Consider the following 23127-nt stretch of genomic DNA (forward strand, 5'->3'; position numbering starts at 1 on the left):
GGGCTGCTCACTGTGGTGGCTTCTCTTGTTGCGGAGCATGGGCTCCAGGGCGTGTGGGCTGCAGTAGCTGTGGGTGCCGGGCTCTGGAGCGCAGGCTTCATAGCGGTGGCATGTGGGCTGAGTTGCTCCAGGGCGTGTAGGGCATCTTCCTGGATCAGGGATTGAACCCACGTCTCCTGTATTGGCAGGCAGATTCTTGCCCACTGAGCCACCAGGGAAACCCTGTTTTTAATATTTTGAGAAACCTTCATACTGAAATTGTTAGGTAGGTATCTCTTTGGACCTGGTGGTGCCATGAACAAATTACTAAGATACCTAGAGCACTATGAATGAGGTTGGGATCCTCTGACCTAAGGTGTGATTAATGTTTATACATACTATCAAATTTCCTTCAAAGACTTGATTTTGGGTGGATGTCTGTGTTCGTCTATCATGTGGCTATTTAATGCTTTAGTTAGCGCTTTCTAATTATTGAACATTTAAGTTCTTTCCAGTATTTTGATAATATAAATAATAGGAATAGATGTTTTCATATATAAATCTTAGTCCATGTATCTGATTCTTTTTTTTTTTTTTTTAATAGAGTCAAAAGGCGTAAGTTGTTTTAAGGCTCTTAATACATTTATCTCTTTTTTAATAGGGAAAGAGAACAAATACATTGAGATGTTCCAAGGACCCTCTGAAAATCTCAAAGTTAGTTGGAGGTCAAAAATGCTTCATTTAGAATTCAGTTTCAGGGAATTTGTCCAAATATCAAAGGTTTTGAACACTTGACTAAAAATTATTCAGATCATTATGAAATAATAATTATCCATTTAACGCAAGCGACAATTAAGGATTTTCAAAGGCAAATATAGAAGACTGCATAGTTCTGAGCAAAACTTTAATATCAAGAAGAATTAGGTTTGCTAATTAGTCAAAGATGTGATAAAGATAACATGAGATACAGGAAATTATCTTGATAAAACACAAAATTATTACTTTCTAGACAGGTTACTTAGGAAAAGCCTTCACAGTAGCTTATCAAGAGTGACCCTTAGTACAATAAAATTTTGCCTTTTTAGCAAATGAAGGAAGATTAAGTTTTCGTTTTATATAAGTACAGGATTGGTGTTAAAACTTATTTTAAAAACTCTTATAATTACAGTTCAGGTTTTAGCCAGTTTGATCACACAAGATTCCTGGTCTCCCTCCCTCTCTCCCTCCTTACTTCCCTCTTCCTCTCCTCAACTTTCTCTGTCCATAGTTTGTCCCTTATTTTCCTCTTTCCTATACTGAAATAGCCATCTTAACTTTAGGACAATATTACCTTCTTTCCTCTTAACAAAAATACATCTCCATTACTCACATGTTTTCTTTTTCAAAACACACATCCTACTTGCCTTGCATATAGAGATATTTCTCTTATTTCGAGTCATTTTATTTATATTTGTAATTCTTAAAAAAATTTTTTTTTAATTCTTAAAAATGAGATTTCTAGTTAAAATTAAGTAAACGGTTGTGAACTTTTACTGGCAAATTTGTGAATACATTTCATAGTTTCTTAAGCATATTTCTCATATCAAATTTTACAATGTGGCACAAAATATGTTTAATAGAAGACCCAAATATTTTTAGTTCCTTTGTAAAAGGAAGCCCAAAGTAGGTAAAGATGTGTTCAGCAATTAATGTTTTAGTATTTTATCTTCTTTGAGAATGATCTAGATAGTCAATGAATAGCCATCATTTAACTTATCTCAGTATAACTTTAAGGTTTCAAGTAACCAAAAAGATTTTGAAAAGTATTTTTATTTTTAAGTACACATACCATAAAGCACAATTATTGTTGGAAAGTTTACTTATAAAGCTTATCTTAGATCTGTTTTATGTCTCTTGTTCTTAACAATTATGTTTAGATTACTCATGAGACTTGCATAAGACAGTAATAGCTAATCATCATCTTAAGCTGATAGATTCTTGTTGCTTCTGTAACAGAGATAGCATGAACTTGACTTTTGTTAAATCTTGGTAGAGTAGATTTTATATTTAATGTTGATAACTCTAAGATCTTGCCTATATGAATTAAACCAACAAACACACTGGCTTTAAACATTATTTATTTATTTATTTATTTATTTATGCCTGTGCTGGGTCTTTGCTGCTGCTCAGGCTTTTCTCTAGTTGTGGAGAGAGGAAGCTACTCTCTAGTTATATGGGCTTTTCATTGCGGTAACTTCTCTTGTTGTGGAACACAGGCTCTAGGGTGCGTGGGCTCAGCAGTTGCTGCTCCCGGCCTCTGGAGCACAGGCTCATTATTGTGGCGCAAGGGCTTAGTAGCTCCGAGGCATGTAGGGTCTTCCTGGATCAGGGAGCCAACCCGTGTCTCCTGCATTGGCAGGCGGGTTCTTTACTACTGAGCCACCAGGGAAGCCCGGCGCTGGCTTTTATTTACTAAAGATTTATCCTGGATCACATGAACTTGTGAAAAAAAATGAGTTTTGGATTTCTGACAGTATACTTATTTTATGTAGCACTTGTTTGTTTTTAAGCCAGTTAAATCTTTTCACAGATAAATTTTAGCAATATCATCTGAAGATAAGAAAATACCCCACAGACATTGATAAACATTTAGACTGCAAACAGACCTTACAGTTTCTGTTCCAACATTTTAGCTATGAGATAGGTATGATGATGCAAAAATCAAAATTAATAAAAGAACAGTTGGGTCCATATTGTGTTTCTGCTAGATGGAATAAATTCAGGCTACCTACTCAGAAGCTTACACTTTTTACTAACATGGACACAATTTTCATTCGCCTGGTTTTCAGATAGCCTCTCATTCCCTTTTTTTTCTTTACTTCTGGTATGAACTACCTCTTTGAAGTTTCGTTTCAAAGACGGGACCTTCAGTTTCTAGAGAAAACCAGGTAGAACATCTATACCTCAAAAGCGCAGAGAAAGAATGAAAGTTCCTCCTAAATGGACTTTTGGTTCCTAAGGGGAATTTTAATAATAAACTACAAGCTTCCTGATGAAGGTGAAAGAAGAGAGTGAGAAAGCTGGCTCAAAGCTCAACATTCAAAAAGCGAAGATCATGGCATCCGGTCCCTTCACTTTATGGCAAACAGATGGGGAAAGAATGGAAACAGTGACAGATTTTATTTTCTTGGGCTCCAAAATCACCGTGAATTGTGCCTGCAGCCTTGCAATTAAAAGACGCTTGCTCCTTGGGAAAAAAGCAGTGACAAACCTAGATAGCATATTAAAAAGCAGAGACATCACTTTGCTGACAAAGGTCTGTCTAGTCAAAGCTATGGTTGTGTATGGATATGAGAGTTGGACCATAAAGAAGGCTGAGCCCTGAAGAACTGATGCTTTTAAACTGTGGTGCTGGGGAAGACTCTTGAGAATCTCTTGGACAGCAAGGAGATCAAACCAGTCAATCTTAAAGGAAATCAACCCTGAATATTCATTGGAAAGACAGATGTTGAAGCTGAAGCTCTTAATACTTTGGCCACCTTATGCGAAGAGCCAGTTCACTTGAAAAAACCTCTGATATTGGGAAAGATTGAAGGCAGGAGGAGGAGGGATGACAGAGAGTGAGGTGGTTGGATGGCATCACTGAGTCAATGGACATGAGTTTGAGCAAACTTCAGGAGATAGTGAAGGACAGGGGAGCCTGGCATGTTGCAGTCCATGGGGTTGCAAAGAGTCAGACACTATTGAGCGATTGAACAGCAGAAGTCTTTTTAGATGAATAGGGGAGGTTTGGAGGGTTGAAAAAAGGTAGACTTTGAATTTCTTCTTGAGCTGCATTTTCTGTTCTTGTAAAGACTCAATTTATAAGATGAGGACAGTTACTTTTTAATTCCTTGAAGAGTTAAAGAGAGAGAAGTCGCTTAGTCGTGTCCGACTCTTTGTGACTCCATGGACTGTAGCCCACCAGGCTCTCCTCTAACCATGGAATTTTCTAGGCAAAAGTACTAGAGTGGGTTGCCATTTCCTTCTCCAGGGGATCTTCCCGACCCAGGGATCAAACCCCGGTCTCCCGCATTGCGGGCAGATGTTTGAAGAGTTACACTGCAACCAAAATGACTTCAAAGAGCTGATCCATCCATCCGTCTGTCTTTTCAGTTTGCTTCCTTTTGTCAGAGAGAAGATCTTCAACTAAGATAGCAATCAAAAGATTCCTGTGTTCTAGATCTAAGCCTGTTTGTCTTTGGAATATTTCCTACCCCTTTGGGTCCATAGTTTCGTTTCATATTAGCTTAGGGGAGAAGGCCTAAAGTAAAGTTTCTGTCAGGCTTTGATTATCAGCTTAACAGTTTGGCCAAGTTCTGACCAGAGAGCTACTTAAAAAAAAATCCTCTCAAATGTCTTACCTGGTTTCAGTCTAGACAAGCAGTAAATATTCCTGGCAGTGTTGGGTAACCCCTTAGACGTGAGGCATCTCCAAAGATGGTGCAAAATACACTGTCTTCTCAAGACCCTGAGTCACTCCCAAACGTAGCCAGAAGAACGAACGAAAGACTTATACAATTCTCAGGACCCAGAAAGACATACAAGAAGGCAGTAACTCTCTCTAGGAGAGGAAGGATTGATAACCAGTGGATCTGCATTTGGAAAGGAAGGGAGGGATGACATTAAGTTTTACCTTTCTCAGCTGGGCACCAGAAACATATGTTCAGGAGAGGTCATTCTGGCAAGAATTCTCATCCTTTGCCAGCTTCTGACAATTTTCCCAGAATCACATCTGTAGGCTTCAGAGTGGATGTTAAAGTAGAGTGTACCTTTGATGTCTACCTGAATTTGGCAAGGTTTTTCTTTAATTTTAGTTTCGCACTGGCTGTTTAAGGGAATAACCAGAAAATCCCTCAGAGTCTTGTCAACCCTGAGAGAGGCCCAGCTGGGGGCCCTCCTTGAGGGTAAGTATGGGGGTGTTTGTAAGGCCATTAATTGGGGGATTTTTGTTTCTGGTCTTGTAGTCTTTTCATAGTGAAAGAGGGTTCAGACAGAGGGTTAAGTAGTTGAATGAGTGCTCAGGTAAAGTGGAATAGAGGGGCGCAGTGGGACTCACGTCAGTCTTGCGGGGGTGGTTCAGTTGCTCAGTCGTGTCCCACTCTTTGTGACAGTCAGTCTTGTAGTCTTTTGTTTTAGGTGCCTCTTGTGTCTTTAATTTTTCATTAGCATTTTACAAAGAATCTTCTAATGAAGCTATTTAGAATCTTGAAGCTTTTCTGAGGCTTCTGCAAGCCGATTAGAATAGGTATCCCGTTCTGTTTGCTTGCTTTGCAAGTTCTTGCTTCCAGGTGCACTTTTTAAATGGATGATCTTGTTTAGTTGGAATATCCTCCTCAATGGCCATTGTAACTCTAGGTTGTCTTTGTAAGATTTTTCCATTTTCCTAGATATCAACAGCTTCCGGGACCACTGTTCGTAGAATTAAAATAAGCAGTTGTGTCAGAAGGTGGTGTGCTCAGCCCTCTGAACCTTGAGGATTCCATCTAGCTACACTTTAGGTCTGTAGGAGCCAAATTAATACCTGACAGGAATGTGCTGCTGGGTTGAGGGGTGTGTGTGATTGGTGTTTTAAAGTGTATCTTGTCGCATAGCAATTTTCTTGAGATTGGTGGGTGACCTGGTGTTAATCTAACCTCTTCCATGACCAGCTTATTCCAGCATGAGTGTCTTAGAGTTCGGTGGTGAGTACTCTGACAGCTTTTAAGGATCTGTCTTGCACTCATCGATGTTGTCACTTTGGCTTCTGAGGTTCCCAGTCGCAGTATATATATTATTCCTTGACTTCATGTGCATAGTAGCAGAAACTAACAGTAGCCAAGGAAATGGAACTGTGGACGCCAGCAGTAACCAAAGAGATGGCATCGCGCACTTGTCAAGGGAAGGCCTTATGTTTTCCTAAGTGGAACCCTTGGTAGTTGCTAATGTAGAATTTTGAAGTGAACTAGTAAATCCCAACAAATGGGCACTGTGCACTAACCAAGAGCTGGAAAGTCAGACTCCAAGTGGAACTGTTTGGAAGCTCAAACTGACCCCCTCAGCCTTGGACTGAGAAGCTAATTAGATTGGGAGCCAATCAGAGCAGAGATCAGAGCTAGGCTCAGAACCAAGGGGTACTTACCCATGGAACTTACCCATGGAAAGACGGAAAACTCCAAGGATTCACAGGTATCAGTGCGTTTGTTTCTCATCCCCAGAGTCGGCAAAAATCTACTTTGGATCCCATCATTGCCACCAAAGTGTTTAAAAGCAAAATTCAACTGAATATATTTTAAAGATCTTATTGGATTTGTTCAGTGATTCAAGAATTGAGCAGCATTCAGTCTTAACAGAAAGGTGTGCAAAGGGACTATACGAAATGAAAGAGCTCTAAGCAGAAGGGAGCAGGAACAAGGAAGTTATACTAGACCAAAAGCGGATTGGTTATGGCAAGGTCACGTTCCTTTAGGAGATGGCAGAGATCTTTAAGGCAGATTACTTAACTAGTGCTGATCAAGTGATTGTTGATTGGTTTAACATTCCATTTCTGAAGGAGACCAAAACTGTAACTAAGTCTTAGTTTATTACCATGGGACTTAGCAAAAATGACTCCATTTGGGGCCTGTTGTCTTATTTTTCACAAGCCTAGCGATCACCAAAGGGCTTAATGATAAATATGGTTAATGAATTATCACTGTCTCTCACACTGTGTAAAGACTTAAACCAAATTTTGTAGATCTTCAAGTTCATATAGATATAAAAGTTTAAAATTAAGGTGGATAAAGATGTGCTTTTAAAGAAAGTTATATTGCATCATGGGAGTCCTTATCTTTTTGTACAAATGATAGGAAAATGTAACAGAAATTTGGTGCTTTTAGCACCAAAGAATAGAAGTTAGACGTGTTAAATTTTACATGTGACCCTTGCTCCATGCCAGCTGACTAAGCTTTTCAGACTAGTTTATTGAGGTTGCAAATTCCCTGCCTTTATCAGAAGGATACTTCCCAGTCACAGAGGCCCTTAAATAAAGTACTTTGGGGCTCAAATGATTTTTTTAAAAAGTCTATTCCTTCTTAAAGAACTATGTGAGTTTTCCTTTCTCAGAGAGGGATTTTTACTTCAGATTCTCAATAAAGATACATATAAATGAAAAGCACAACTATAGTATAAGGAAAACTTGAAATTGGAAACCCTTATTTCAAATCTGGGCTAATACTCTCTAGCTATGGTATTTTGGTTAAATAATGTATCTGAACCTCAGTTTCTTTACCTGTAAAATGTATATGATGATAAATTACTATCTCATGTGGTCTCTATGAGGAGTAGTTAAATCATAATGTGTAAAAGTCCTTAGCAAAGTGTTGGTTTATTTTTTTCTCCAAAAATATAAGGGGGTTTCCGTGATAAATTTCCCTGAAGCTTAAATTAGCAATAAAAAAGGTAGGTATTGAGTAAAAATTACAGTCACCTGGTGGTTTTGAAACTGAGGATTGACCTTATTAGGTTCAGTAGGAAGATAGAATTTTTATCCCCACTTACAATTAGTTGTTGTAAGAAACTTTATTAGGAAGAAAAAATGCATTCCATGATGGGCTATTTTACTTTAAGCCTTCAAACTAAAGAAAATAGATTAAAGAGGAGAGTCTTAAGTTTTTTAATTAAAAATTTCTTCTTATAAGTAAAACATGTTTAAGAAAAATTAAAAAAAAATAAGTACACATTATTAGCTATGAGATAATGGATATATTGACAACCTTATTGTGATAATCAGATGTACACATAAATTGTCACATTGTACACCTTAAATTTATATAATTTTTAAAGCTGGAAAAAATAATCAAAAAGGATTAAAATAGATGAATGGTGTAGGATATATTTTTATATATGTTTTTGTGGGCAAATATATGCTTATATTTTCTCAAGAATGTGATCATGTTCTACATGACTTTTGGTAACTTGTGTTTTCTATTTAACATTGTATAATGGCTATGGTCTCAATTCATTGAATACTTTTTTTTCCAGCTGTGGTTTAACTGTTTCCATGTACAAACCTTCGATCAATTAAGTATCAGTTATATGCAGTTACGCAGTTATTCTTGAGGATATGGGTTAAAAGTCTGCTTTCTGACCTTTGCAGAAAGTCACTGTTCTGTTTTTTATTTTTCTTTTTTGTTCTGTTTTTAATGACTTTATTTCACTGTATAGACCTGCCATTATTTGTTTAACCAGTTTACTTTGTTGATTGATGCTTAGGTTGTAACTTTTTATTATTCCAAGTAGCACTGTGATCAATAGACACAGTGAACACTTAGTTTAACACTTAGTTAAAACTTTTTCTGAGAAAGGGAACTTTCTCAAGGGGAAACTGTAAAGTGAAAAGATGAGCATATATAAATCAAGCTGTGCTTAACAATATTTGACTTTAAAGTGGAGGTCCTGATTAGGAAACTTCAAAGTTAACTGGTATTTCCTAGTATTCCCCAGTATTCTTATATTGCTCTGCATAAAGTTGGGGTTTTAAGAACTATATAATTTAATTAAAAATTTAAATATCTCTTTCCAGATGTGCTTATAGGTAGCAATCAAAAACACAACATAAGCTTTTAGAATTTCATGGAATCTTGATCAAATTACTTGCCTTAAAAGAACAGAAATTTTAAAATACTTCCCTTAAGATTCCATAGTATGTTTCAGTTTCTAATATATTAGTATCCTTGTCTAATTCCTACCTAAACATTCTTATCTGTTACAAGATGTCTAATATAAAGGTAATGAGAACTGTTTGCCCATGGGGCATTCATGGTGATTAATGAAGAGACTGATGAAGGCAAATTAATTATTGTTGGTTGTCAGGATGTACTTTTCTGTAAATTTCTAAGGTATTGATTTTAAGTTACTGTATTTTTCATCATTGAAATATTTATTTAGGTCCATTGTAGCACAGAGGTTTTTATTTTTTGACAGTTCACTGGTTTTAGTATATTCATAGAGTTGTGTTATTGTTACCAGTATCTAATTTTAGAACATTTCATCATTCCCAAAAGAAGCCCTTTACTCATTAGTAGTACTCTCTATTTTCCCATTCTTCTTGCTCCTGGAAAGCACTAATTTACTTTTTATCTCTAAGGATTTATCTAATCTGGACATTTCATACAAATGAAATCATACTATATGTATACTATCTACTATATAGTATGATTTCATATAAATGAAATTGTGCTGTGTTTATTTCTGACTTGTTTCACTTAGCAAGTGATGAGCACATCACTCTTGTTTCACTTGGCAAGTGATGAACACATCACTCTTGTAAGTGGCTGAAAAATATTCTGCTGCATGGATATACCACGTTTTGTTTATGCATTCATCACTTTGGTTGTTTCCACTTTTTGGCTATTGTGAATAATGCTGCTATGAACATTTATGCAGAAGTTTTTGTTAGACCATGTTTTAAATTATTGGCTATATACCTATGAGTGGAATTGCTAGGTTGTATGTTAGCTCTATATTTAACCCTTTTGAGGAGCTCTTGATACCAACTGTTTTGCAAAGCAGCTGCACCAATTTGCATTTCCAAATGCAATGTGTGAGGGTTCCAATTTCTTTGTTAGAATTTGTTTTTTGTTTTTTTTTTTTTGTTTTTTTTTTCTTATAGCCATCCTGCCATGCCTGTGTGCTTAGTCATGTCTGACTCTTTGCAACCCTTTGGACTATAGCCCACCAGGCTCCTCTATCCATGGGGATTCTCTGGGCAAGAATACTAGAGCAGGTTGCCATTTCCTTTTCCAGGTTATCTTCCCAACCCAGGGATCGAACCCATGTCTCCTGTGTTCCTGTGTTGCAGGTGGAGCCATTGGGAAGCCCCTTTAGCCATCCTAGTGGGTATAAAGTGGTATCACATTATAGTTTTGATTTGTGTTTCCCAAATGACTAATGATACTGAGCATCTTTTCATGTGTTTTTGGGCCATTTGTGTATAGTCTTTGGAGACATGTCTGTTCAAATCCTTTTCCCTTTTTAAAAATTGGGTTGTCTTTTTATTCTTTGTAGTTGTTGAGTTGTGAGAGTTTTCTGGATACTAGGCCCTTATCTGATTTATGATTTGCAAATATTTTCTCTCATTTTGTGGATTGGTTTTTCACTTTCTTGATGATGTCCTTTGAGGCATAGAAGGCTTTAATTTTGACGATGTCCAATTTGTCTTTTTTGTTGTTGCTTATACTAGAAAACTGCTGCTTGATCTTAGATTGTGAAGATTTAATTCTTTGTTTTCTTCCAAGAGTTTTGTGGTTTCAGGTCTTTTTTTATTGATAGTGTTTTTTTTTTTTTTTTTTTAAGAAATTTTTTTAAAGTAAAAGGACATGCGACAAAATTTCCAACCTTTAAGGATTTATAATATATTTGGCTAAATTAAAGATATATGGTGAAAAAAGATAACTGGCAATATCATTCATTCATTTATTTGACACTTACTGGATAACCCTATGTAGGAATTAGGAGTGTAAGGATAAGAGACATAGAATCTAGTGAGAGAATGAAAGAGATTACAATACAGGGCTATAAATTCTGTTTTCCAGGTATACACAGGATGCTGTGAGGGTGACCGGGAAAGACACTGAATTGACCTAGGAGTGTACAGGTGATTTGGAAGCTTTCAAGAACAAGGAAAGCTATGATAGCTGAGTTTTGAAGGATGAAGAGTGAGCCAGAGTAGTGATTTTTAGTAGAACGAGTGGTAAATGTATAGTGTAGAGGTGAAAGGAATAATAAACTCAGATCTAGAGATTTTGGGCAAGATAAATTCTAATTGTGTATTAAAAAAAATTTTTTTTTTTAATACCTGGGGCAGAACCAGGAAGGTTTAGGGTCTGAAAAGAGAAGTCTGTAGAAATGGGGATAGTGATGTTTCCTTATGAGTTGTGAGAAATAAAGGAGATGATACTTTTGTACTAAAATATGTGTTAATCCTATTACCATTAATTTTCTAGCATGAGTTTTTGATGACTGTTGGCTCTTTAGTATCTTTATTTCTAAGATGTCATGAAGTCCTTAACAAGTTGTTCCAAACTCCTTAATTAAATACACAGTGCATGTTATAAAGAAATGGTTGTGCATGATTTAAATGAGGAAATGGTAATTATGGAGATGTGAAAAGCAAGTATTTAAAATTGACTATGGTTTTTAAAAATAGTAATGTAAGTTATGCAGTCAGGAAAAGTAATTAGATATTAAGGAAATAGGGAGAAAGTAAGAAACATTCAAAATCCCACCACTTTAATATTAAGTAATTAGAGATGATTGCTTAATATTTTGGTTCATTTCCCTCCTGACATCTTTTCATCCATTTGTGGTCTGTACACAGACACACATACTCACTTAAAAATTTACAGAAGTACAATCATCCTATATATGTGGTTTTGATCTGTTCTTTTTTTAAACCGAAATGCTATGTGTGGTTACATCTTTCTGTGTTAGTAATATAGATTTATATAATCACTTTGAATGACTTTATGGTATTCCATTATTTGTATTTTACTGTTACTGATAAACATTTAGGTTGTTTCTAGTTTTTTTTTTTTTTAAGATAGTAAATAATGCTTAGCATATTTGCCCACTTGTCTATCTCTTTAGCATAAATTCTTAGAAGCAGAATTGTTGGATCACAGCATATGCTCATTTTGAATTTAGGAGCATATTGCCACACCTTTCTCCAAGAAGGCTGACTTTACTTACACATCTATCAAAAGAACACAGTGCTGCTTCTTTCTCCTTACTCTTGCCCACATTAGCTTTTTTCTGTTTCTCTAATTGACAGGAAGATGATATTCTGCTTTTATTTAGTTATTATTAGTTTATAACTAGAGAGATTGAATGTCTTCATTTGTGTATTGGTTCTGTCTATTCATCTTTGGAGTATTTTGTCCTTTTTTTCCAACAGGCAGTGTTGTATGGTGATTCCGATTGAGCTTTGAAGTTTTATCTGAATTAGTAATCCCTTATTAGCTGCATGACTTGGGCAAATTAACTCTGTCTTAGTTTCCTCATATGTAAAATGGGGAGTATAGTGTCCTTAGCTCCTAGGATTATTGTGGGGATTGCATGACAGGTGAAGTGCTCGCATCATTGACAGGTAAGCACTGCTGCTAGTCTTTGCATACTTGTGTATTTCTATAGGATAGGTATAGAATAGGAGTGTTTAAAAGTAGATATCACCAAATTGCTGTCCTAAAAAGTTGTTTGTTCTGTACCCCAAACAGCGTAATAGTGTTTTTAGAATCATATCAGTATTATGATTGTATCCAAGCTCTCTGTTTCAATGATCTGTTTCTGTATTCATCTGTATTCTGGAGAAATCAAAAGATTTGTGTATAAAAGTATATGTTTTTCTACCTTTTTATTGAAAAATTTCAAACATATGGAAAAGCTTGAAGACTTGATTCTGTGATCACCTGTATATCCACTCTCTACAATCAGGACTTAGCAATTTTTTTTTTCCCCATAAAGGGTCAGATATTTGCTGTACTTCTGTAAAGGGCCAGTAAATATTTTAGGCTTTGGAGGTCACATGGTCTCTGTTACAACTATTTAACTGTGTAGCTGTAGAGAAAAAGCAGCTGTAGACAACAGATGAATGAGTGGGCATGGCAGTGTTTATTTACAAAAACAGGCTCAGCTGGATTTGACTTGGGCTGTGGTTTGCCATCCTCAGGTCCAGATTAAATCGTTCACAGGTTGCTGCATTTGCTTTGTCTGTAAATATGTTGGTACATACTTAAATATTTTTTCTGAACTACTTGAAAGTAAGCTGCAATCATCATGCACGAACCACCTGAAAGTAAGTTGCAATCATCATGCACTATACGCTTTAGTATTTTAACATGCATCTCTTAAACGCATTCTTCTGCATAGCCATAATTCCATTATTATAGCTAAGAGCCTGTTCTTTTTAATAAAACTTATATAATGTAGCACAAAAAGTATGAAAATCCTTAGATTTGCCCCTTAGCTCCTGCAGCCTATTAAGCTTTGTTTGTCCTCACCCCTCTTTCCCTAACTTTTCTTCATTTATTTCTCTGGGTAGAAATGTGTATTGGGTAATGCTGTTTGCTGGTTTCGTGTGACCCAGTTACACAATCAAATGAAAGGAATGTCTTCTTTTTTTTTCTTTCATGTGTTTGGTTTATATTTTTAAAAATCTGGGTTTTGTGTCTGTTTTATGCGGTTTGAAAGAGAATTATATGTAATTTATAATTAGAAGAAGAGATCTCATTAAGTTACATACAGTCTCTGTAATTTCCATATGGTTGTTTGTACTTGTTTACATAGTAGAAGAAACTGAAGGAAGGTAAATCCAATTATGTGCTTTGAAAAAGTGGCCAACTTTTGAATTTTCATGCTAAAAGAAGGAGGGAAATAATATAAATACTTGTACTGTTTTCCAGTTTAACTTTATTATGCCTTTACTTGATGAAGATTTATAACACTTGAGATATAGCTGTTCCACTCTGCAAGAAGTTGTGCTGCAAATTTATCCAGGGTACTTGACCTGTTTTTCTCTACTCTTCAATCCCCCTACCCAGATTTAGCGCTCTGCATCATGCCTCTTCCCATCTCATCTCTTAGACTATGGATGCAAAGTGCCGTCTTATTTATCCTTTTAAAAACAGCAATTTCTTTCTGGTTAGAAGGAAAGAATTTAGTGTGTTGGTACAACTGTGGGACTGTAGGCTACAGTTAGAAATTATGTGGTGCACGATGAGGTAAACAAACCTGTTGTTTCTTTAATGACATAACTATTAGTGGGCGCTTCCTGGTGGGAGGGACTGGCTTTGGGGAAAACTAGGTCTTGCTCTGTGGGCAAGGCCATGCTCAGTAATTTAAATTTAAAGATGTAAATTGGATTAAATCTTTAATCCAATTCCTGTTGATGGGTGGTGCTGTGTTCCCTCCCTGAGGCCAAATGGTAGGGGTAATGGCAACCTCCTCCAAAAGGATTTATGCCAGTCAGTGTCCCTGACCCCACAGCAGGCCACTGTTGACTCATGCCTCTGCCAGAGACTCCCAAACACTCACAGGAAAGTCTGGCTCAGTCTCTTGTGGGGTCACTGCTCCTTTCTCATGGGTCCTGGTGCATACAAAATTTTGTTTGTGCCATTACTTCACCAAAAAGGTCTGTATAGTCAAAGCGATGGTTTTTCTAGTAGTCATGTATAGATGTGAGAATTGGACCATACAGAAGGCTGAGCACCAAAGAATTGATGACTTTGAATTTTAGTGCTGAAGAAGACTCTGCAGAGTCCCTTGGACAGCAAAGAGATCAAACCAATCAGTCCTAAAGGAAATCAACCCTGAAAGTTCACTGGAAGGATTGATGCTGAAGCTAAAACTCCAGTACTTTGGCCATCTGATGGGAAGAGCCAACTCACTGGAAAAGACCTTGATGCTTTGAAAGATAGAAGGCAGGAGAAGGGGACGACAGAGGATGAGATGGTTGGATGGCATCACTGACTCAATGGACATGAATTTGAGCAAGCTCCGGGAGATGGTGAAGGACAGGGAAGCCTGGTGTGCTGCGGTCCATGGGGTCGCAAAGAGTCAGACATGACTGAGCAACTGAACAACAGAATTAGTGAGAGGCAGTTAGATTATTAGGAACAGACTCAAGATTATTGTTGCATTTCTGTATTCCAAATGGAGGATGCTTCCACTGTGTATAAAATTAGGGTATCAAGGAACATAACAGCAAGTAATTCAGGATGGCTAAAGTATTCAGTATGTACTAGGGATGGAGGTTAGAAATATGTCGGAGAAAGGCAGAGCAGGATTATCCTTTGCCTGGCTCAAGAATGTGGCCTTTAACGTGATGTTAAAGTGGGATATTGGATTCCAAATGGAATAGACTTTAATAGTTCCCCCAAATGGAAATAATAAAAATTTTTTTCTGATTGTAAAAGGGACACTTGCTTGTTCTAAAATGCAAACAAATAACACAGAAATGTAGGCATTCACTAGAGATAACCACTGCTGACAGTTGGGTGTGTAGCCTTGTTGAATGGAATTTCATGATTAGTGTTGTAGCAGTGTGGGTGGTGGAGAGGACAGGAGAAGAGGAAGAGTGAAACAGGAGGCTATTAGAGAGTTCCAGGTGAACGGAACATGAGGACCTGCTTCTTAGAGGCAACAGTGAGGATGGAAGGAGGGTAAAGCTGCATTTGCAGCATTGGATGGGCCTGGAGATGGTCATACCCGGTGGGCTCGATCAGACAGAGAAGGGCAAGTACCACGATACCGCTTATATGCCGAATCTAAAAACAAAAACGAGTGAACTTATTTGCAAAACAAATAGACTCAATAGACTCAATAGATTTAGAAAACAAACTTAAGGTTACCAGAGGGGAGAAATGGGGAGGGGGAGGGATAAATTAGGTGTTTGGGACTGACAGGTACAAACTACGATATTTAAAAGAGATAACCAACAAGGACCTACTAGCATGGATAACTCTGCTCAGTATTCTGTAATAACCTAAGTGGGAAAAGAATTAGAAAAAGAATAGATATGTGTATATGTGAAACTGAGTCACTTTGCTGCATGCCCGAAACTGACACAGCACTGTAACTCAGTGATAGTCCAGTATACAATAAACAGTTTTTAAAACGGGACAAAGCTAGGAGGAAGATAAAATATTTAGGGAACAGGTGGGATTCAGTGATCAGTTGGATGAGTGGGGATAGGGAGTCTTCACACCCCCAAAATGGCCAGGAAGGTAGCTGAGTGGATTGCCAGAACTTGGGTCCAAATTTTGGGGTCACTGAGGTGGTATAAAAGGAAAAATAGCAGTTTTCCCATCTGTATGACTCCAGAGTGGAAAGTGTATCTTTTCTTCTTATTTTCTTCTTGTAGTTACAGGTTTGTTTAGAAAGGGAGTGTAAAAGTAAGAATTCTGTTTTGACAAATAAGAGCTATTATATCACATCCTTTTCTCTTAATTGTGTTTTTCCCTTGAATTATTAATAGCTGAGGATAGGAGTGTCCTTTAAGAAGTTGCTTCTGTTTTATTGTGTAACTGTAGCATTAGCTTTTATATTTCACAGATTCCTCTTGGAATCTTTCAATTTATTTCCGAGGAATTGGGATCAGAGTGTGATGAGAGAGGCATTTGGGCAAGTTGTTGGCAGGGGTTCTTTGACCCTGAATTAAGGATTGTTTGGGTCTTTGAGTAGGATCTGACTTTAACCAGGTTTTGCTGTGTGTCTAAGCTATTGGGAACAGGGCTATAGAATTCAGTGGGAAACCTCTGTTCTATGTTGTATAATAGTATGCATAGCAAGGCAATATTAGCGTGGACTCGAAAGCTGAGCGCCGAAGAATTGATGCTTTTGAACTGTGGTGTTGGAGAAGACTCTTGAGAGTCCCTTGGACTGCAAGGAGATCCAACCAGTCCATCCTAAAGGAGATCAGTCCTGAATATTCATTGGAAGGACTGACGTTGAAGCTGAAAGTCCAATACTTTGGCCACCTGATGTGAAGAGCTGACTCATTGGAAAAGACCCTGATGCTGGGAGGGATTGAGGGTAGGAGGAGAAGGGGATGACAGAGGATGAGATGGTTGGATGGCATCACCGACTCAACGGACATGGGTTTGGTTAAACTCTGGGAGTTGGTGATGGACAGGGAGGCCTGCCGTGCTGTGGTTCATGGGGTCGCAGAGAGTTGGACATGACTGAGCGACTGAACTGAACTGAACTTGAGTGCTGGGAGCCAGTGAAGGATCTTCAGTATCCAGGTAATGGAAAGATGATTGGTGGCTTAATGGCTGGGGGTTACTGAACTAAGGCATTTGCATTTGGTCCTGGGTAAAAAAGACACAGGTTGCTGATGCCAACCTCTTTTGTTTTCAGATAGGATTAAACATGAACTTTCATATAGATAAAATTTCCTGAATATTTAAGTATTCCCATAGGAGGAAATTTAATACTTTTTTGATTATTCATCTTTGCATTAAACCATCCTCACTGTCAGGAGCCTTTATCTAACTGAAATGCCTTGTGCCACCATTTTGGGGCACTTCTTGTTTAGTTTTATGTTATGTCCTTTCATGAACCTCTTAAAAAGAATTGCGTGAATACACACACTGTCATAATAATACATCTCTTTTTGAGGTTTGAGAAGATCTGGGTAAGGATTGTCGAATCCTAAGATCACAACATTAGGTTAATTTTTTCCCTAGAGTTATTTTCTTGTTTAGACTCTGTTATTCACTATGTTTACTAACCTTTTAATGGATGTAGTTACTCATCTAAGGTATTATTCTAAATATTACGTGGTGAGAAATAGACTTTCCCTCAGGGTCACTGATTGGGATTGTTAGACATACCTAGAATTTAGGAGAGACATTGTCCCTTGCAGTGTATTCTCTTACTTAATACTGGAGGGGATGAATGAAGATTGTAATGAGAAAGATTTACTCTGAAATTTTGCTGTTAGTTTTTATTTATGCTTTAAAGCTTATTTCAGAAAGTTTGAATTTTGATTCTGTCAGTCATGCGCTTTCATCCTCATCACTTAAAAACTGGCTTCCTTGTAACTCAGCTAAACTGTTGTAAATAGTGATAAAGCATATGGAAGCTAAGTTAATTGGTAAGTTATTTATTGCTAATTCTCTCTTGGCCACTGTATTTTATGTTTATATCTAAAAGTTTTAAGAGCTAATATGTAATGAATATCAGTTGTTAGAAGTAGTCAGAGCCTAGCTATTTAACAAATTATGTACTTCTTAGCCTTTAAAATGAGGTTAAGAACTATCTCATAGAAACTTTGTGAGGGTTGAAATAATTAAATGTAAGGAAGCTGATACGGGACTGTCTGTGTTGTGCTGTGCTTAGTCGCTCAGTTGTGTCCAATGTTTGTGACCCCATGGCCTGTAGCCTGCTAGGCTCCTCTGTCCATGAGGATTCTCCAGGCAAGAATACTGGACTGGGTTGCCATGCTCTTCTCCAGGACGGGGCTGTCCAGTGGGCACTAAAATTAAATCTCTCTTTTTCTTAATTTTCATTTTTCCTTAAAAATCTAAATGCCATCTCTTCTAAGCTTTCTCATATCATGTCTTCTAATGTATTCTTTGATATCAGAATTTTTGTGATTGGAAATGGAGGCAAGAGTGTGGCTTTAAGTGTTCGAGAACATGAAATTCTTGAAGTGTTTAAGAATGGCCGTCTCTCTGAACTTCACTGACTCACCCAACAGTTACTGAATTTGTATTCTAGACTCTGTGCTAAGGGTTATGGAAAGCCAAAGAATTACTGATGGTCTCTGTCCTTAGGGACTTTCACTTTAGTGACAAAAGCAGATAAGAAAACCAAAATTACCTTATAATTGGAGAGTACAGTAGTACCTGTACAGGAAAAGTTCAGTTCAGTTGCTCAGTTGCGTCCAACTCTTTGCGACCCCATGGATCGCAGCATGCTAGGCCTCCCTGTCCATCACCAACTCCCAGAGTTTACTCAAACTCATGTCCATTGAGTTGGTGATGCCATCCAACCATCTCATCCTCTATCATCCCTTTCTCTTCCCACCTTCAATCTTTCCCAGCATCAGGGTCTTTTCAAATGAGTCATTTCTTCGCATCAGGTGGCCAAAGTATTTGAGTTTCAGCTTCAACATCAGTCCTTCCAATGAACAACCAGGACTGATTTCCTTTAGGATGGACTGGTTGGATCTCCTTGCAGTCCAAGGGACTCTCAAGAGTCTTCTCCAACACCACAGTTCAAAAGCATCAATGCTTCGGTGGTCAGCATTCTTTATAGTCCAACTCTCACATCCATACATGACAAGTAGTCAGCAGTAAAAGTAGGAAGAGTGTCTATTCATATTTGTTGCACAAATGTGTTGTCTGTACTTATGTATGTGATGGGTGCAGTAAGAAAGCTTTTTGTAGGAGCTGAGGCTTGAGGGATGGATGGAGAAAGGTTTAGGAGAAGGGTATTACAAGCAGCTTGTGCAAAGGCTACAAGTGGTTCTCTTTGTTTCTTTTTTTTTCCCAATGTAAGAGAAAAGTTTTGATATACCTTTCATAGTAAATGATATAATACACTTAGGAACCTTTGGGATTTTGACAATTTAGATGACACAGTTAATAAAATTAATGTAATGGCATGGATAGTATACTATATCCTAAGTGCAGAATACATATTTTCTCTTTCTTTTTATCGTATCACCAGGGGCTTTCCTGGTGGCTCAGTGGTAAAGAGTCTACCTACCAATGCAGGAGAATCAGTTTCCATTCCTGAGTAGGGAAGATCCCCTGGAGAAGGAAATGGCAACCCACTGCTGTATCATTGCCTGGAAAGTTCCATGGACAGAGGGGCCTAGCGAGCTGCTGTCCATGGGGTTACAAAATAGTCAGACTTGACTTAGTGACTGAAGAACAACAATCCATAGGTACAAAATTCTTTTTTCTTATGATGAGAACTTTTAAGATCTATTCCCTTAGCAACTTACACATATACAGTACAGTATTATTAATGATAGTCCCCATCCTACATGTGGTTCTTTATGGCTGGAGCTTAAGGCTAAGGTAAGGCTTCAGAAATAAGTAGAGGCCAAAGAAGTTATGAAGGGCCTATGTGGAAAGATAAGGATTTTGACAGTTATGATTTGCATGTTAGAAAGATCAGTGATCAGTCCCCTTTCAGTAGCTTTCCCGAAAGTCCGATCCAGTGACTTCCACTTCTAGCTCATTTACCAGTCCTAGCACTCCAGTACTCTTGCCTGGAAAATCCCATGGGCGGAGGAGCCTGGTGGGCTGCAGTCCATGGGGTCAGGAACAGTAGGATACGACTGAGCAACTTCACTTTCACTTTTTACTTTCATGCATTGCAGAAGGAAATGGCAATCCACTCCAGTGTTCTTGCCTGGAGAATCCCAAGGACAGGGGAGCCTGGTGGTGGGCTGCCATCTATGGGGTCGCACAGAGTTGGACACGACCTAGCAGCAGCAGCAGCAGTGAGGAAGGCTAGGATGTATAGACCCTTACTTGGGTACATGCTGCCTAGAATAAAACTAGGATCTGTTACTAAGTAACAGGAAGGGAGAATGGGTATATGGTAGGCAGCCATGTATATGGTATATATGTACCAGGTATATGGTACGTGTGCAACAAAAAGGACTGAGAACAGAAGTAGGGAGACCAATATAATATAATACCTAAGTAGTAGTACATGTATAATGTCTTACAAAAGAGATTTGACTGGCATTCTTAAAATATGAGAATGTAATCTTTAAGCTCTTCTGCTGGGAAATCTGGAGGATTTAAATTGATATTTTGTTACAAGAACTCTGAAGTTCTTGGAGCAAAAAATTATGCTTTAATTATTTTAACCTTTTAGTTAAAAAGTTTCTTTTTCCAATTAAACATTTAGTAAAATTAAGTTGCTTTGTTGCTTAGTCACTAAGTTGTGTCTGACTCTTCTGAGACCCCGTGGACTGTAGCCCGCCAGGCTCCTCTGTCCCTGGGATTTTCCAGGCAAGAGTACTGGAGTGGGTTGCCATTTCCTTCCTTAGGGGATCTTCCCAGACCAAGGATCGAATCCTCATCTCTTGAATTGGTAGGCAGATTCTTTACCAGTGAGCCACCAAGGAGTACTGAGGACGATTAACATTGGTTAAGCATGGCCTTGATAGAAATCACTTTAAATATATATATATACACAGAGAGAGTATACTTTTTCAACTGTATAGCAATCGTACGTTAAAAAGGGGTTTACATTAGTTTTTCTGGAAGATGAAAGAGCATAATTTTTTATACATATCTTTGGATGCTACACAGTTAGCACCTATTACTGCTTTAAAGACTTGTGATGCCATATGGACATATAAAATCAAGCTCACTACTTTAATCTTTTTAAGTATACACTGATGTTGAATGCATTATCTGTGCCACCATCACTTCCATCTAGCCACAAAATTCTTTTCATCTTGTAAAACTGAAACCCTATACCAAAGAATAACTCCCCAGTTTTTCCCTTTACCCAGCCCATAGCAAACACTATCCCACTTTCCTGCATTGGCAGGTGGATTCTTTACTGCAGAGCTACCTGGGAAGCCCCTACTTTCTATCTGTATGAATTGGACTACCCCAGGTACCGAAGGATCAGGCAGTGTTTGTACTTTGGAGACTTCCTTATTTTATCTAGCATAATGTCCTCAAGATTATTCTATGTTGTAGTGATGTGCAGGCTTTTCTTTTTCAAGGCTGATTACACTCCATTGTGGTGTGTGTGTGTGTGTGTGTGTGTGTGTGTGTGTGTGTGTATCTTGTTTATCCACTTACCTGTCAGTGAAGAGTTGAGTGGCTTCCACCTTTTGGCTATTGTGAATTCTGTTATGAACATGAGTGTACAGATATTTCTTTGAGAAGCCTCACTTTTAAATCTTTGGGCTATATACCCAAAAGTGGAATTTCTGAATGATAATTCTATTTTTAATTTTTTGAAGCATTGCCATACTGTTTTCTATAGCAACTGCACCGTTTTACATTCTTATCAACAGTACACAAGGGTTCCAGTTTCTTCACATCCTTGCCAACACTTGTTTTAGTCCTTGAAAAAAATTTTTTTGATAGTATTAATAGCTGTCCTAATGGGTTTGGGTTAGTATCCATTGTATTGAATTTTTTTTTTTAAGATTTAAAAATAGTAAAGAGTGAGTTTAGTGTAATCACATGGCAGTAAGTCTTAATAAAGGGAAACAGAATCACTCAATTTTGCTACTGTAATAAAAATATTAGTTGAATGTTATTTGGATATAGGTTTTTCAGTCTTTTTCAGGCCTTTAAATTTTTTTTGAATTTTTTCTTTTGGTTTTATGTTGTAAGCATTTCTCATTTTTTAAACATGTTTTGTACAACCATCATTTGAATTTTAATTTTCCAAGGAAATGTTGCAAATGCAACGTGATTGAATACTTAACATTTTTAAATTGTTTTTTACATATAGCTAAGTGCTTGGTTTGTGTGATTTTAATTTCATAGAAGTCCGAATGATATAGCGACTAAAAGTGTAGTCTAGAAGTAGACAGTCTGGGTTTGGATTGCAGGTCTGCCGCTTCAGGCTTTGTGCATTTAGGCAAGTTTCTTAAGCTCCCTGTGTGTCAATTTCTTCATCTGTAAAGTGAGGATAATAACAGAACTTATCTCAAAGTTGTGAAGACCAAATGAGTTAGTACTTGTAGAGCTTTAGGACAGTGACTAGCTCATACATCCTATATAAGCCTTTTCCGCATAATTGTTTTATTAGGTGAGATCTTATCTCTTTGACTTTTAAAAAATATATGTGATATACAGGAAGTTACTGTGTCTTGGGTCTTTAGTTTAAAATGTCACAAGCACTAACTTAGAGGAGGGTGTAGTCTATAAGGTTGTTTTGGGAGTTAAGAGAACGTACATCTGAGGCAGAGAGTGCTCGGCAAATTGCTGAATTAGTAATATGATATAACCATCTTTTGGGAACTGTGACCTTCTGGCAGGCATTTAGCCTTGTCAACTACTCTAGGCTCTTTTGACCAGCTCAGCCCTTTTGCTTTGCATCTTTGGGTTTCCTTGCCCATACAGCTGCCCAGATTTCTTGGCTTGGCACTTTATGTTTCCTCTGTTGTTGTTTAGTCGCTAAGTCGTGTCTGACTCTTTCACGACCCCATGCACCGTAGCCTGCCAGGTTCCTCTGTCCCTGGGATTTCCCAGGCAAGAACACTGGAGTGGGTTGCTGTTTCTTTTTCCAGATATTCCCTCTGTTTCTTAGTTAACAACTTTTGTTGTTAATTTATGTCAAATGCACTTGATATAACATTTTTGTAAAATGTAACATTCTGTGATTATAATACCACATTTCATTTGATAGTAGAAGTCTGAGAGAGTGAAGTCAGTACAGGTTGGAGAGGTAAGGTCCTCACTGAACAACTCTAGTTATATGAGAGATTACGTGACCTGTCTGATGTCACAAAGCAGTTAAATGATTTAGCTGGAACTTGAATTCAAGCCACCTGACCTCAAGGCAGTGTTTCTTTCTTCACATATTATAATGTTTTAAAATAATACTTTTCTTTTTTTCCTAATTATTTGATGATATTTAAAGGATTTTTTGATATTACATGAAGATAAC

The 23127-nt window shown here is 37.6% G+C and overlaps 1 protein-coding gene across 5 annotated transcripts in view; it reads left to right on the forward strand.

Moving 5' to 3' along the window:
- Window positions 1-23127, forward strand: part of CDK19 (cyclin dependent kinase 19) — a 169648-nt gene that overhangs the window by 12650 nt on the left and 133871 nt on the right. The window lies entirely within an intron of this gene.

This window comes from Ovis aries, chromosome 8 (genome assembly GCF_016772045.2).
Source record: "Ovis aries strain OAR_USU_Benz2616 breed Rambouillet chromosome 8, ARS-UI_Ramb_v3.0, whole genome shotgun sequence".
In the NCBI taxonomy this organism is placed as follows: domain Eukaryota; kingdom Metazoa; phylum Chordata; class Mammalia; order Artiodactyla; family Bovidae; genus Ovis; species Ovis aries.